The following is a 16,752-nucleotide window of genomic DNA, read 5'->3' as shown; positions in this document are numbered from 1 at the left end:
TTCAAGCACCTCCGGACGTTTTTTAGGAAACCTTTTACGGTACATTGTGCGCACATCACCGGTGGAAATTACACACCACGCGGCGTCCCGTTCGGCTATCAAGTGGGGGTGAATTCTTTCTCCCCCGGCTGGAGAGGTATGACGGGAATTAAGTTGAAAAATGAACGCCTGAGGAATTTGTTGCAGATGCCTCTTCCGTAACGGCGACTCGCCAAAGAATTGTTGCGGTTCGTTTGCAGTAGTGTGTACGATCGAGTGTTGCACGAAAGGATTCGTAACGTCGTGTACATTGCGCACGAACAGAATCGAACGCGCGTTTCTAAAATATATTTCTGCGATTAGTATAACTTGGCGATTTTATCGGTCTGAGTGTATGGACGGGTCGAACGGAGAACTGAGAATCGAGATTCCTGAACTTCTGGGGAGAAGACTGGGGGAAGCCCGCATGCAATTAACCAGTAGTTAAAGCAGACACCAGATACTAACGTTTTATCGTCCCACCGATGATCGTCGTTAATACGGAGGCATCTGTCGTCGTTATTCTGGCATCGCGCGGTAGGACTCGCGTTCAGCCTTCGGCTTAATTGGTTCGAACGTTGCGTGAGAATGTACAGGGCTCGGTACGATGCGCGCACGTCGCGTTTACGGCGTACAAATTGCGCGGGGCGGGGTTTTCGATTTGTACAAACTTTTCAGGAACTTTGCACGATGAAATACGTTATTCTGTGGTACAAACGCGAGTTAAACGTCGTTCGAGTCGAAAGAAGTTTTTAATTATAACTGTAAAGTGGTAAATTGGACCGATGAAACTGTAATAGCGGATTAATTAAGATAAAATTTCATTCTGAAATGTTAAACTCGTCCGTCGTGGTTCGTGTTGGCGATGGTTCGAAACTCGAGATATTTCCCTGCGGGCACGACTGGACTTCCGCTCGATAAATCGGGTTAAACGCAAAGGTTGTAGACTTTCCTACGGAGGAAAAATGTAGGGCTTCGTAGAAAGTTTTTAATTCGTTCGAAATTCCTGACTTCCCGATATACAGGGATTGCTCGCTGGTATCGTTTCGACGGTTATTGTATCTCGTGATAGAAAGGAGTTTCACCCCTTTGTTCAAAGTGGCTTTCGCTAATTAAATTTTGTATCGAACCATTTGCCAAACAATTTTCGAACATTTGCTCTCAAATCTACTACAATCGATGCTGCATAACAAGTCCTAGTATTTTTCTTCCAACAACAAAACGAGTAACCACCCTTGTCGAATCCAAAACTACCCCGTAACCAAGCGATAAATAGATATCGCACGGAAACCATGAGAAAAACGCGCTTTTAACACGGTTTTCCGTCACATTAGTTCCGAAATTGCATTCTAAAACGTTGCCGCAGCCGCGAGTTTGGCGAGCAGGTAAAGGAGGGAGGGCACGTTCCATGAAACTTTATGGCGCCTCTCTCGAGGCACGGCAGGGCTCTATTTACATAATGGCCGTCCAAACAAATGTCAGACGGACTCACGCACCCTTTCCAATTATCAGAGCCGCCCGAGACACTCGAAACCCTCTTACCAGCTACCCGTCCGGGGTGGCCGTGCCCGGCAGATAAGCTAAAAGCAGCGAGAAAGCGAGATAGAGGAGGGGACGCGGTGGTATACACGCCGACAAGCCATCTCACGGATCCTTCCACTCTGATTCTCGCATGTATATTTATGACACGTGCGATTTCATTCGCGCGAAACGCGCGAGCGGTTTCAACGATGCTAATGGAGTTTCGAAACGTGCCCCACGACCGCGCGACGCGCCCTGTCACGCGTCGATCGAGATCTCGACAGGGAGAGGCGGAGGAGGCTTCCGGTGGGACATGTTCGATCGGGCGGAGGCTGAGGTCGCTTGAATCTATTAGGATTCGAGTCGAGTTCAGCTCGAGGCTTGACGAGTGGCTGCCCGATTGGTATTTTTAGTGGGACGAATTCGTTCCTGGAAGGTAGGCGACGTGGGTTCTCCGAGTGGGTAGCGAAATTTTGCATCGCGAAGGTGTCGCGTTTCGAGTTAGAAAAAAGTTCATCCCGCGACAGGAATTCCCGATGCTCCTCGTTTATTCGCGAGGCTCGACATTTTTCCTAGAACGACCCCGCTGCCAATTTCGCATTCTGCTAAGAGAAGCGTCCTGTATCTGTTTAATTTCCAACGTTCCTCTTTGCGACGGTGTCCGAGTACATTTAATACTTCCGCAGCTGAAACCACTTCTGGACGGGGCCGGACAAAGGACACCGTCTACCGCGGGGTGAGATCGAAACGCGGGTCCACCCTCGGAAACTTCTTAATTACAAAGCGTGTCCAGCGTGCTCTATTCCTCGACTACCGTTCGCCGCTGCCGGGCTCCAATAAATCGCGGGCCGCGTCCGTGGCTTTAATACCGTGGCAAAATCAATTTAGCCTGGGTGGCTGCTATACATATCGAAGGCCGTGGCTGTAATTAAATTGTTACTTCGGGCGGACCGCACGCCAATCGACATGGGCGGCCACCGGACACCCACGTAACCCCGTATTTACGATCCTTTTATTTCAGACCGCGTCCTCTATTAATAACCCCGGGCATTAATGAACCGGTGAAAGGGTTCCCATCGAGCTTTCTTCCTCTCTACGGCCTAGATCGCGCGTGGGCGGACGCTGCCGATAGGCCTGATGCTTCTCAAGTAGTATCGATTTGAATAACGAAGTCTGTCTACCATGGTATCACTACCATGGTGTGCTTTGTAATACTCTAGTAAACCTCAAAAATACACTCAACTTTATTATACTTTCACCTTGTCACGTACACTTGTTAACTGCATACAATTACATAGGATATTCATTAATTAGAAACAATTACAAGATATTCAGAAATCGATAGGTAGTTCTTCGCAACTGAGATGTTATTCTAAAGACAAACGATGAACAAAATATGCAATGGACACAGAAGAAACGCACTATAATGTACTCTCGAATCCGCGCAGACTTCGCCAGTTGACAAATATTTCCAACTGCGCAAGAAAGCGAACCCTTCCACCGTACAAAAAATAGTTTCCCAGTTTGCTGGTCGGGTTGCAAGGTTAGAGACCGAAACGCCACCCTTCAGTCGTTCCATCGTTCTTGTCCTCTGAACTCGAAGCCGCACGCACCGCGGTGGAATGAGCCAGCGGGGCGAGGCGCCCGTTGGGGTAGGTCTTGCCAGCGAGTCTCTCGACTCCGACGCGGTCTAACCGGAGGTGTTTTGTTAGGCTCCGGGTATTATTTCAGGGACTCGCCACCCATAACGCGTAACAATTGCCCCTGGCCGTGTCTGAGGTTACAAGTAGGATTGCGTTGTAAAGGCAGGGCAGGGGAGGAACGGGCGAGACGCGGTCTCGCGTGCCTGCGAACAATGAGCGACTTCGCACCGAGAAGGTACGCGCGCGCTCGTCTTGAATAGCTACCACGCGAAGGGGAGAGAGGACGTGTACGGAACTCTGGCGACGGTCTGGAATCGCGTTGAATCCCGTGAAATGTAGGGTGGATTTCATTTGAAATGTCTCGTCGCCATTATCTTCAGCCAGGTTGGTTAGATTCGATCTGCTTTACGACTGGCTGCACCGAAATAATAAAGTACACTGTACAGTTTGTTTAAATATCGAAACGCTTCGAGGGGTTTCTTAAAAATGAGTTAAACGTTTTTTGACCACGCCTCTTGGTGATTAGACGAATCGCCACACAGGGATTCGTGGAATTTTTAAAAGGGCTGCCACGAATTCTCGAATGTCTTGTTCCCTGGGGACGCAAGCTGCGCAGGCTGATTCGTAACTGACCGACTTTTCTTCCCACCGGTTCGCGTGTCCAGGATGTTCGATTCGTTCCGCAGAATCTGGCGGGAGAGAGAGAGAGAGAGAGAGCAAGAGAACCGCGGCTCGCCACAATGTATGGAAATTGCCGGGCCATTTAAAATCGACCGTCCGATAATCGAATGCCTTGGCTTTCGCGACTCCGATCTCTGCCCGAGGAAACGAAATGTACGTTGTAGCTTTTAATGCAATTGCACCTGGCGTAATTCAGTAAATATTTGGTGGAAAGGATTCGTCCATTCCCTTGCTCTTAACCGGACAGATTGAAAGCTCGAGATTGGCCGCTGCAGAAGTTATGCAGTCGGAGATATGTTAATCGACGCGGTGAAGTGACGGCTGTTACCGTTGCGAGCTGACTGCCGGTTCCTCGTAACGGCTGAGTTGTTTCTTTAGATATGGCGTTCGCGGAAAAAGTAAGAAGAGAAATTATTTAAATATATTAGACGCGCGTTTGCACGAGCGTTCCATCATCCAAGCTTGGAAAGCACCCCCCAAAGTTCCGCACCTGGAACAAAATTCCTCGTCGACACGAGGCGCGCGCAAGACAATTCGTCACTGAAAATTCATTCAAACCATCGACAAAGCAACCCTTTCACCGGCGTAGATCTCGTCCACCTTTCTCCTGGCGCGCGACCCCGCGCCCACGTCACTTCCGTTCCCCATTACGACAGATTATTATAGCAGCCGATGTCGTCGGGGGATATCCCTTGAATAGCTGGCGCGTTTTATTGTGCCATCGGATGAATGCCCCTGGCCGGTCGTTTAAACCCTAATCCACGGTATTAGGTGAAACCCGTCCGGCTTTTTCTGAAGGATTCCCGCGTATCGGCGACCGAAGACAGGTAGTTTCGCCCGTAAAGTGAGATCCGTATCTCGCGCCGTTTTCATCCCTTCCCATTCAGGATTTACCCAGCCCCCCTTGCTCTCTTTCTGGGGGTAAATATTTATCCTCGTTACGCTCTCGCGTGGTCCGAGTGAAATCTCGAGCCCTCTGCGCTGCCACGACCGGACACAGCCCTCCTCGAAGGGATTTACACGAGTTACCAGGGGTTCCTTAATCGTGGAGGACGCGGAGCACCAGGTGGAGACGCAAGAACCGTTTGGTCAAGCGGAAGCGCACGATCGACCGTGGACAAAATGGTTTGCGAAAGTTTACACGGGTGTGAGATTTGGGTCAGGATTGTCATGAGTCGGGTTACTTTATTCGAATACATTTTCGTTGGATCCGCTTCCTGTTGGCTGCTTTAATTATGCTTCTCTTGATTTTGAAGCTGATCAGTTTTTTTCGCATAACTTCAGACTTGTTTCCTGAAACTTGACCAGCAAGGTCTTCTCAAATTATACATAATCCGGCAAACAACGAGGTTCGACATTTTGAAAGGTTCTACTGGTTAATTAAGTCTAGACAAAACGACGTTTCAAGTCTCTAACGAGCAGTTTCCTTGAGACATGCCACTCTGTCCTGGTTGACGACCCAAAACAGATATTAAGTAATTACGCCCTTATTAGGAAATTATTCGTGAACGTAGCTGGGCCTGGTTCCTCCGTGATCTCGAGCGGAAGTTTACGTTCGGCTTGTCTACTCGGATTTGTCTGGTCTGGTAAATCAGTGGCGGGTAATCGCTTTGTTTTAGGCAGATCTTGGTGGTCCATCTTTGCTTCTCTTTCGGGAGGCACGAAAATCCTCGATGGAACGAAAGATAAAAGCTCGAGGACGCTTTGGAAAATTCGTTTACGTCAGACCAGATTTTCAGGAAAGTTTCCAATGTAAATATTTGAATATGATTAAATTACTATATATTAAAAAAGTTTTTACAAACTTAATTTAACTTAGAAAAATTTCTGAAGCGTCGGATGAGGAACGCTTCAATCAAGAATCTTCTAAAATCCTTGACGAGTTTCGTACTTGTGCAGAGTTCATTGTTTTCGATTTCTATTCGAACACAGCGGTGGTCGAGCGATGATCAAGCGTGTTCCGTCGTACACGGGATAATTAGAAAATAATGGGAGGATGGCATGGCTGGTGAACGAATTTGCCAGCCGTGGCCCTAGAGTCTGTTGCGATTTCTACGGAATTCGCTTTACGGAACGGTTGAAAAAGATACAGAAGAAAGAATCGGTGGTTCGTTACGCGTCAGCGTTTGGGTGGCCCTTTGTTCGCGATCCTCCGTGCAACTTCCTTCCGGTCGGCGAAACGTACAGTTAGCTGGCGGCAATTGGGATTCGGTTCGATTCAGGTCACTTCTTTGCGGCCCGTCCACCCAGCGTTCCAAACGAAACTCACCCTCTCGAGGGTAACATTACGTGGAACGTGTTTTGCTTAGAAAAAGACACCCACGTGTATAACTTCGCAAAACATTGATAAATCTGAATCAAAAATTGCCTTTAAATCTGAAAAAAAGAATGTTCCCTCAGACGACAAAAATCCCCTTTCCACTGGGACAGATCCGTTTCGCAACCCCTGCGGAATAACTGGCGAACACCTACAATTTCCCGCGTTTAAATCACAATAACGACAAGCTTCCAAGAACCCATAACGCATAACAGACGCCAATCGCCTCCTCGGAATTGACATGGAATAACCAGTAACAATCCCAGAAACCCTTCCTCGCTCGAGGTGGTGGCGGCGACGCGAAGAGAAGAGAGGCGAAGTCTGGCCGCGTGGAAACGCGAGGCCTGCTCGAAAGCACCCGGCGGAAGATTCGCGTATCGCGTGTGGACCACTCGTTCGCGTAATCCACGGTCTGTAGTGGGCGTCCATTTTTGCAATTACCGGGACGAGGAAACGCTCGTGGCGATGCCTCGTTACGCCGCCACCCGCTAGCGGTAAGATCTAAGACCCCGGCGTTCGATCCGCCAGCGAGCCAAAGAAGCGACTAACGATCCGGTAGTCGCCGTGGCATCCGTCGGCGACGTGACTCGTTTGCGAGAGCTCGCGGTCGTGCTCCTTTTTCGGCGGGTCCCGGTGTCACGTAAAAATTCGTCGCTCCCTCGCCGCGCATCTGAATAACGCTCTAATGCCACGGCGAAGAAACTGACTCCACGTGATTATCCTCGAGGATGGTATCTTGTAGCAGGGGTATAAAAATTTCGAGCGGTTTGCCGTGATTATGCAGAGGGGGACCGGGGCTGTTAGCCTCTTTTTGCGTGCTTCTGGAAAGAATTTCTAATGTCGGTCGAACTGTTGTTCAACCCTCTAGAGTCGCGAGTTTATTTGCTTACGAGGACGAGAGAAATTCTGGCTGGCTTCGATGGGTCGGTTGTTACGTGCAATTAGAACGGTTTTCGGGACTTTATTTCTATGTCCGAAGGCAAGCAATTCGAGAGGCAATGGAGATCCATAAAATTGCCCTTCCGTTTAATTAGCATTCGTCTGAGATGTCCGATATTAAAGGCCCCTCTTTACGATCCCACTACCGTACGACGTCAGCCTAGGTGTTTCGCGTTCCTTTGCGATACTAACTCTCTCGTAAATCACCCATAACTAACCGAGACACTTCGTCTGATTTATCGATCGGTAACTGGAATCCGCTGGCCAGCTTTCGTGGATCGTATTTCGACGCCTAGCTCGTCGACGGCTCGAATGGGATAGATTTTGAGAGAACGTCCTCGGCTCGTCGACGGCTGTTCGGGGTGGTACGACTGCTCGCGGGTTTCTCTTTTTTCACCCGGTCAAGTGGAAGGGTGATAAAATGGGAATTGCCCGTGGTGGGTAATAAAGTGGGCATGTTACGGAATATTTATACTGGATATAAAATGCTGGAGTGCATAAAATATTTAGTTCGTTAAGAATTTCTGGTCCTGGTGAATTCTCTGATGTCCAGAAAATTAAGTGCATCGAAATAACGTAAAGTTCATTCAATTTTTGTTCCCCCTTTTTCCCACTTCGCCCACTTTGAAATTGGCCACTGAAGAATATAGAAACAGATACCTGTGTAACATAACTTTATTACAAATTGGCATTTGCGCGTCTACCCATTACCACCCCCAAAATCTCCATCCCTTTCGTAAAACCAAACAAAACTTTCTCCTGAACCCCTTTCCACGGTCGATATCGAGTTCTATCCAAACATTCGACAAAAAGGCGACAAGATCACGAAGCGGACGTTCATCTCGAACATTATTAAGGCGTCCCCCACAAGGAGGGAGGCTGCTACCGGCTGGCAAGAGAAAAAAGTCCACCGTTCAGACGATCCTTGAAGCCGACGACGACATTCAAGTAGCCACCGGAGAGTGACTACATCCCGTCGTCCTTTGGTAGACGTCGGTTTAGACACGGCCACCGACTGACCGTCGTCTCGACAAGGACCTACAGCAGCGGGGCTTTGCCCACTCGAGTGTATTTACGTGTTTCGGAATGTTATTATAAGTGGAAACACTCGTGGGTGCCCGTTGACCGGCCGGCGGAGAGGAAAACCCTCCGGGGCCATTGGTAATCTCGCGTAAAACGCACGCTGACGCGGTGCCATAAACGCTGACGCGGTTGAGCACTCTATTGATTCAAGCACGCGTCGCGACTTTTTCCATCGGCTTTCCTGTCTGCCCATTTCTGGACCCGCACTCGAGAGCACAAGCACGAGGCTCGTCCGCTGGATACTCCGGCCACTTTTTTCCCGTTTCCTCTGAGAAATGCGCCTTTTGGGATTACTAGACGCTTCGTTTTTAACCTTCCACCACTGGGGATAAGGCTGGCTTTTTCCCCTTTGCTTCTTTCGACGAACAACAGGGGTCATCGTATACAGTGATACAATTGAAACATTTATTTATAGATTGAATCTTTTTCTTCTTTTAAATGACACTCGTAACCAAAACTAAAATCTTCCTTCGTCCACGAGCGATCGTTTCTCTTCGCTGATAAAACAGGCCAGTTCTTCGAATAATTCGCGAGCAGAACCGAAGCAATCCTTGAAAATCTGTCACTTTCACCGTCCAATGAGCCATCGAAATACATTCGGCCAGCCACTGGGAGCACGGTCCCCGCGAACGTCCCACCGGCTCGATTCGAAGCCAGCTTCGGCCCCAATTACAGCGATCATGAGTCCGAAACGCGGCGTATCTCAGCGCGCCACCCTCCCAGAAGCGGGCACGTGGAATGCCAGCCCGGGCAGGATCGACTTAAGGACCGCCTTAACGAGGCGTACATCGTGGCCACGTGTGCCATGCCTTGGAAAGAGCCGCTCGCAATTAGCGCTTCGGTACTTGTGGTTCGCCACTCTTTGCAGTCTGACTCGATAAAACGTTCATAATACGGTTCCACCGCGCCACGAACCGAGTCTACCTGGGCGGTTCGCGCACCCCTGTCACGTTTCAGCCCTAAGGATGACTCGTCTCGGTTTTACGCGGTCCTGATAATTCACTCCATCATCGATAAGCGAGTTTATTATAATTATAATACGTTCTGACAAGTTGGCTTCGCTTTGGTACCGTTCCACGAGTCCTTGTTAAGAGTTCTCTCAACGGGGATGAGAATGGTCAATTCGAAATTTATTGAAATTACGATTCAACAAATTTAATTTTCTGTTTTCAAAAAATACCAGAACAGGCTCCAAGGGATCACAAATTTCAAGCTTTCAAATATCCACCGCCCCTTTGCTTAAGATATTATACAAAGATAATTTTCCGCATATTTTTCACTTATAAATTCACCATTGCCCGCGGATCGAAATTACACGTACCCTTGAAAACAGAGCCTGAAAAAGAATCATCGTCCAATTCCCCGTAACCTATCGATTATCGCCAACAACTCGAAACCAATCGTCGAGCCATCGTTGCTCCGGCATTAATTAAAAACAAACTCTCTCTCGGTTCCAATTAAAACAGTTCCCCTGGTCTCTGGCCTCTAAGGGGTGGTCTCGAGCTTATAATCGGTAAAATACGTCGCAACGGGCGCACCTGCTTGCCAGCAGGGGGAATCCCTTTTCGCGAGCGTACCCCGTAACAATATAGCCTACTGGTGATTTCAACGCCTGTATTAACTCTTTGCGCTCGATGACTTTTTCGGTCGGACTGCGCTGCAACTCGTGACGATTGCGCGCGTAAATGAATTTATAGAGAAATTAACATACGAAAGTGTAATATTTTTACATTTTGAGAAACAATTATTGGAGTTCAAGTTCTGTAGTCACGGTTGGTGTGATATGCTATAAAACACTTACCAAGGCATTCTGAATTGCTAGAATCTTGTGGGCTGGTAGAATCTGAATTGCTGGAATCTTGTGGGCTGATTGAATCTGAATTGCTGGAATCTTGTGGGCTGATTGAATCTGAATTGCTGGAATCATGTGTGAATTGTGAAATCATCTCTGCTACTTCCGGATTTACTGTCTATTGCACTAATTTTTCTGTTTCTCGTACTGGATACTACATCATACGCACGTACATACGATTTAAAATTAAACTCGCGTTAAAAGTTTTAGAACGAGAAACAACAATCTGTTCATTCTGAATTTCGTTATATATTACGGTATAAAACATATATTATGGTAGAGCAAGTGTAAACAGTGATGACGTATCGGTTGTGAGAAATAGAAAAATTAGTGTAATAGACAGTGAATCCGAAAGTAGCAGCGATGACTCAGAAGACTCCAGCAATCCAGAATCCCTTGGTAAGTGTTTTGTAAAATATCACATATTGATAACAGTGGTAGTTCACTAGTATCGATGTTAATTTCGATAATACGTCGCACTTAAAAATGATTATATTACGTAACGTAGACGTTAATAGTGGTATTTTGAAAACGCAAGCAACTTTATAAGGTTGGAATACGATCGCTTGCGCGCAATCCGTTCCCTTTTTTACATAATACCGCCTCGTTCGTCCCCTTGAAGTCTGAATAGCCGTATAAACGGGGTCGTTTGCAAATGAAAATCGACGGTGAATTGACCACCGGTGGGGCATAATTGATAAGCGAACATCGCGCTCGATATTACATAAAATTGCATGACGTAACGTGAACGGGATAATACGGGCCCAGACGATTACGAAAGCGAATTGTGCCGAAAATCCTGGCACCGTCCATGGGAGAAATCCTTTAAACGATCGCGTTTACCATCCATCGGATTAAGGGGCGATTATTTCGGCTTATCTCGATCTGTGACACGATTCCTTTTTGTTAAACGATCTGATCGGCCCCCTCTGTTCCGAAGCTGTAAACGCTGGATCCGCGTTTCGATCTCGATGCTCGGGCTACACGGGCAATTATGTACGAAACGGCGGCTCTCGAATTCAGTTTCGCAAAACGGCCTCTTAAAAGGTCTATCGACGCGCGTGTGGTCCACCATGCATGGGCTGCCAGCAGTTTCGCCGTTTGAAAGCTGCTGCGCGGAAAGAACACAGCGATGGGCTTTCGATGTCAGTCGTTTGATAGTTTCGAGCAAACGCTATTCACTTCCTTCATAATTCTTGTATATTTCTGAATCGCGAACAGTCTCTGAAAATCTCGAGAAGTAACGAGCTCATTATTTTTTAACCTTTCTCTGAGAAGAAATACCAAGACGTACGTTTGTCAGGGAATTTCCGTCGTGCGTTCGTATCGCGTTGCTTCCATCGCTGGTATTCCTCTTGAAATTCCGATGGTCGAAATCGGCACGCCATACGATCCGCTCGCGCATATTAAGGCTCGATCTTAGGCGATAAAACGAGAATTAGACCGATTCAAGTTTTAATTGCTTCGCCACCCAGGGAGATCACTTCGATTAATCGTACGCCTTCATCGACGAGGAATTCACTCGTACGGACTGTGACGAAATTTCTTCGGAATTATTATCGTTTGAAAGAAATCTCGTTTGAACCAGAACTTCCATTCTGCAACAGGTTGCACGTTTATCTTTTTATTCCGTTTTTAATTCTTGCAGAACTATAATTTTGAACTTGTTTTGGTTCCTGATCTGCGATCGGCAGAAGTCGAATGGCAGAAAATTAAATGGTCACAGCGACCAAACATGCGATTCTATCGATCATAACAAACGTTTCGACGCGATCGAAGATGGCGATCTAAGTTAACGCGGATGATTTGCACAGTCAAAACGCTGCCGGGGCGATAATAGCTGTAATTCGACGGTTCGTTCGTACACCGCGTCACCTGGTCTCGTTTAATCAAAGTACAGGTTTGTTACACGCCCAGTGTTCGACATGGCTAATTACAGTTCACTTAATTGCACACGATGCGCTGTGATTCTTACGAGTTACATCTTGTACCTCGCTCGTCTCCCTGAAAACGATTAATTGACGATGATGAAGAAATCGATCTGAGCGTGTTTTGAGTTAGCGATTAAATTTAGATTTACAAATTACAGCTGTTTAAACGGTTTGGGAATATACGGCAGAATTTCGAGTGTTTTATTGATATTTGTTGCACGAGGAAAGTAATCGCGATAATATGACCCTCGAGGGGTTTAATTATAAAATAATTTGGTGCGGGTAAACTGGTCCAGGTTTCGTCCGAAACAATTAGACGATTAAGATCTCTCCGCTGTTTTTGTAGTATCTGGAATAAAGTAATTATATCGTGAACGAGGTAATTATGATGTTAGTCTCCATTGACTCCGTTACGAAAGGTATACCTACAATTTCGTGATACGGTAATTCCAGAGCGCAATGCAGAAAAAACGATGCACAATACTCTGTTATATCGTTATATCAACTTTAGATTATTTGTTCGAGCAAACCGTTTTAGTTACGCTCTTTGCAAAGATATCGTAGCTATACGCATCAACTCGTTCCCTTAATCTTAACGGAAAGCGTGCCCAACGATAACGGTACCCGACGAGGTTGGCCGTGAACGTTTCCACGATTTTCAACCCTCGAGGGACACCGCCGGAATTCCTGCCGGATTTATATTGCAAATCTACGCGATCGTTAAGCCGCTCTGCTCACGGGTAATGTTCAGCGTAGGCGTGCAATCATCACAGAAGCCCTCGTAGACCACTACATTTAATACCGTGCATTACTTCCCAGACTGTGAGCGAGAGTAGCCGCCTAATCGGCCTACTATAAGCCCGCATGGCCGTCGAATTTCTCCTACTCACCCTCTCCATTCGCCCTATCAACCACCTTATTTCAATTCCCACGCGACGACGTATCCAACGCGGAACATAATGCGAACATCCGTGAAACGCCAGCCAGCTAGACCATCTAGCGGCTCTTATAACGATCGAAATTAAGACCTACCATCGTGCTGCTGCCGCTGCTGCCTATTTCGACCCGAATGTCCCGTAGAAACGTCTTCTACCGCAATTTGGCGAAATTACAGGGTGCCGTGGCATTGATTAGAGGGGGTAACGATTAAACAATCTAGGCCTCCCTGGTCGAACTCCTGGGAGGGCGCGGCGAGTTCGCGTAGCGCGGCCATTCTCTCCTCCGGTCGTGCGCGTTCCCGTCTAATCCCGCGAAAACGCTTCCCCCTTTCCCGTTCGCCGTTCCGCCAGGCCTCCTGGCAGCCCGCGAACAGAGAGACGATCCCCCCGGGGCCATACGCACGAAATGAAGCAGTTATACGACCGAACTAATAACATATTTAGGAGAGGGCACGCCAGGATCACCCGGTGGCGCGTCCGCGACCTCCCAAGACGGCCCACGCTTTCCAGACCCGTTCGCCGTTTTTTCGACGTGCCGCGTATATAGATAAAGAGGCCAGCTGGTAGTGTCCGCACCCCTCTGCCCTCCGCCAAGGTTCTGCCCCGCGCGGCGAGCTAGTTTCGTGTATAGCGAGGGTAATTATGCGTCGATACGGATGACCGTGTTTAGCGTTTAGTTTTCGGCCATTCGAAAGCCGGTAGGAAGGTTATTATAGATTTTTTACGGTGCGAGCGGAGATGGGCCAAAATGTGCCTCGTATTTGAGATATGGATATATACGGGGCGCTTTTATCGGTGAGTAGGAATTTCATGGGATCATCCACTTTGCTGGAGTTTTTGTTCGTTCGTAAATGGACGGGGTGTCTCGATTTCTTTTTTTCACCCTCTGGAAATTTGTTCTTATTGCGAGGTAAAATATGTCCCGAGATTAGCCGCAATCTCTGTAATCGATCGCGAAACACCGCTATTAAATTTTGTATTCATTAATGAATTTTTCTGTTGCAGACTGCACGGGCCGCGAGCAACCGCAGAGAAACGGCAGTGAAAACAAAGGAGGCGATGGCGAAATAGCGGCACCGCTCGTGACAACGAGGAATCTCGCCGTGAACAACGATCTAGACCCGAAAGGGAAAAAGATCGCGGAGCAGAAAACGCTGGGAATCCGTGGCGGTGCGGATCCAAGCGCAGCCGGTCGTATCCCCCGCTTTTTTTTCCCACCCTCCGTTTTCGGGGATAAATCCGTGGACGTGCGTGTCCGACGAGAACCAGGCACGACAATGCGTCCAGTTTCCACGGACTTAAATTCTCCACAATAGGAGAACCCGGAGGCGCCCTTTGTCGGCGTCCGCCAGCGTGGAGTAGCGGCGTTTACGGGCCTCGACGGACCACCAACACGTGCCAACGGACCTGAAACACGTGTTACTGGACTTTCGCAAGACTGGCTCGCGTCCAGGCCAGCGACGCCGCCGTCGCGTCGACGCGCGGATAGAGGTCGACTGTCAGGGACGCGCCGCGACGCGTCGTTTCCAACCGCGCCACATCCGCAGGGAAAGTTTTATGCCCCTTGGACGGGATTCCATGGATTCCTTCGTTCACGGAAAATCCGGTATACCTCTGCCTGATTTATTTGGTCTACGTGGTTCTTGGAAGAAATTCTCCGTCGATGCGATGGATTTAATAGCTCGAGCTGATTCAGAAATGAGTGATACAAAGACGAGGAACGTTTGACAGGATATACAATCTCGCAGGTTAGTCAGAGTCGAAAATTAAAGTAGATGTATGCACAAAGGAATCGTAAAAGGTTCTGGAAGCAGTCAGCCTCCTTCGAGACACCGTTGCAAGCGGTTTAGAATTAAGATATTATAGCCGAATGAGAGCATCGCGATCGGACGTGTAAATAATTTATTATACTCGTACCACCGGATGACTGTTTCTTATCAATCGTTCCACGAGCGTTCGATACACCTTTCGAGAGCGCAGAGATAACCAGATAAAGGTGTACGCGGTCTCCCCTACCGGGTAAGTAATTAGGCGCCCAGTGTTCATTAGCATAATAACTCTTTTACGATGGCTGGACGTGGGTTTGCTCACCCTTTTGCCAGCCTGCTGTTACGCCAAGTCGAGATTCGAGGCGCATGCTGCGTCGCTCCCTCGCGCCAAAATATTCGGAGCAGTTTCCAAACCGCTGAAGGCGAGGGGAGGTGTCGAATAAATTGAGGTCGCGTGGGGCGGACATTTGCCGGAATGGCGGACCACCACACTCGCGTACACCACTTCACCATCCTACCCCCGGGGCTCTCGGATCCGAGAAACTGCATTTCGTGGCCTGCTGGCCCCTGGGGGTGGCTGCGAGAGTCGCCGCAACGAGGGCGGTCTCCTCTTTGAACTGCTTCCATTTCCGCTTGGATTTTCCACTATATAACATCGTTGTTGGTTTAAACCACGCAATCCTTGTTCTCTTCGTTTCATTCTTCCGTTGCGCGATTAATTATTACGTAGCATTGGAAACGACGATAGTCAATTCGTAGATTTGATATTAAAAAAAAAAAAAGAAAAAATTGAAATTCCAATCGCACGATCACTGAAGGCAGAGCACGCGAAAAAAAGGAAAACACTTAAGGGACTCGTGATAAATTAATTTGTAAGAGCAGGCGTAGCGGAAGACGCGCCTGACAGGTCGGTATTTCGTGAGATCTATGACAGTTAATAACAAGCTCGAGGGGAACAATGCTGGGCGATCGATATCTGGATCGTGCAGGGCGGACGTCCGCCCAGAACACAGGACCACACTGCCACGATTCTCTCCAACCCTCTTTACCCCGAAGCACCAGCCAGCCGTCGCAAGACTTCCTTTTCCAGTCGCTTGGAAGAGTTGCAGACAGGGGCGGTGACGTCCTTTCAGGGCGACGTCGTTTCGCCTCGAACCGCTCCGCTTTCCCATGGAAGAATGGAAAAAACCGGAACCACTCTGATTCCGGATCCAGCATGTGCACTGCAGAAGGGAGCAGCCAGGTCGAAACAGATTTTCCTCGGCGAGCCGCGCAAGGTCCTTCGGGGTCTTTTAATGGTTTCGTCGAGTATATTTGTCCGACACTTTTGACTGCTTTCTAAATGTGCGTCGATAGATGGTTGGCGGATGGAGGAGGGGATGAAGCTTGGGGTTGCATTGTGATGCGCCTCGAAGCTTTTCGGATAAATATAGGATTTCGGGGGGTGACTTTTTTTCACGAAAACACGGCTCATTCTTTTTCTGGAAAATTTGTTGCCCATGTTTGCGTTTGGTATTTATTTTTTAACTCTTCCTGCAGTTTCGTGTATCCTTTGAGATTACAAGAAACGTATGATGCACGTGAGACGTTTTAGGATAATTATAGGGTCCTAGGGGTGACTTTTTTTATGGGTAAACAGCGCGTTCTTTTTTTAGAAAATTTGTTGGAAATGTTTCGGTTTAACCATTCGTTCTCCAACTCTTCCTGTAGTCTGGTATATTTTTTGGGGTTACAAGAAACAGGTGATGAACGTGCAAATGTTTTAGGATAAATATAGAACATTGAAGGATACTCTCTCGTGAGCACACGATTCATTTATCGTTTGAAAAAATTGTTAGAAAAATTCGAACGAAGCATTCAATTTTTTTACTCGTCGACCCTTTCTCCGTGCACGTATATAACATAACCCTAATTGAATTCCTCAAAGAACCAGATAGTCCCACTGAACAAACTGTGAAAATATCTGCACGTATGCGAGCCATCATAAAACGTTGCTGAAAGCGTGTAGTCGAGTTGGAACATTTGCCCCATGTTAGCAGCAGCTCTAAGAAAATAGACGT

The 16,752-nt window shown here is 47.9% G+C and overlaps 1 protein-coding gene across 1 annotated transcript in view; it reads right to left on the bottom strand.

Annotated features, from left to right (window-relative positions):
• Positions 1 to 16,474, bottom strand: part of LOC143424577 (peptidoglycan-recognition protein SC2) — a 209,317-nt gene extending 192,843 nt beyond the window's left edge. The window contains exon 1 of the mRNA XM_076896763.1: positions 16,470 to 16,474. The gene's annotated coding sequence lies outside the window, so the exon portion shown is untranslated. The remainder of the gene's footprint in view (positions 1 to 16,469) is intronic.
• Positions 16,475 to 16,752: the final 278 nt, after the last annotated feature.

This window comes from Xylocopa sonorina, chromosome 1, assembly GCF_050948175.1.
Source record: "Xylocopa sonorina isolate GNS202 chromosome 1, iyXylSono1_principal, whole genome shotgun sequence".
NCBI classification, from domain to species: Eukaryota; Metazoa; Arthropoda; class Insecta; order Hymenoptera; family Apidae; genus Xylocopa; species Xylocopa sonorina.
Note: the sequence above shows the minus strand (reverse complement) of the source record. Positions and strands in the feature narration are given on the sequence as shown.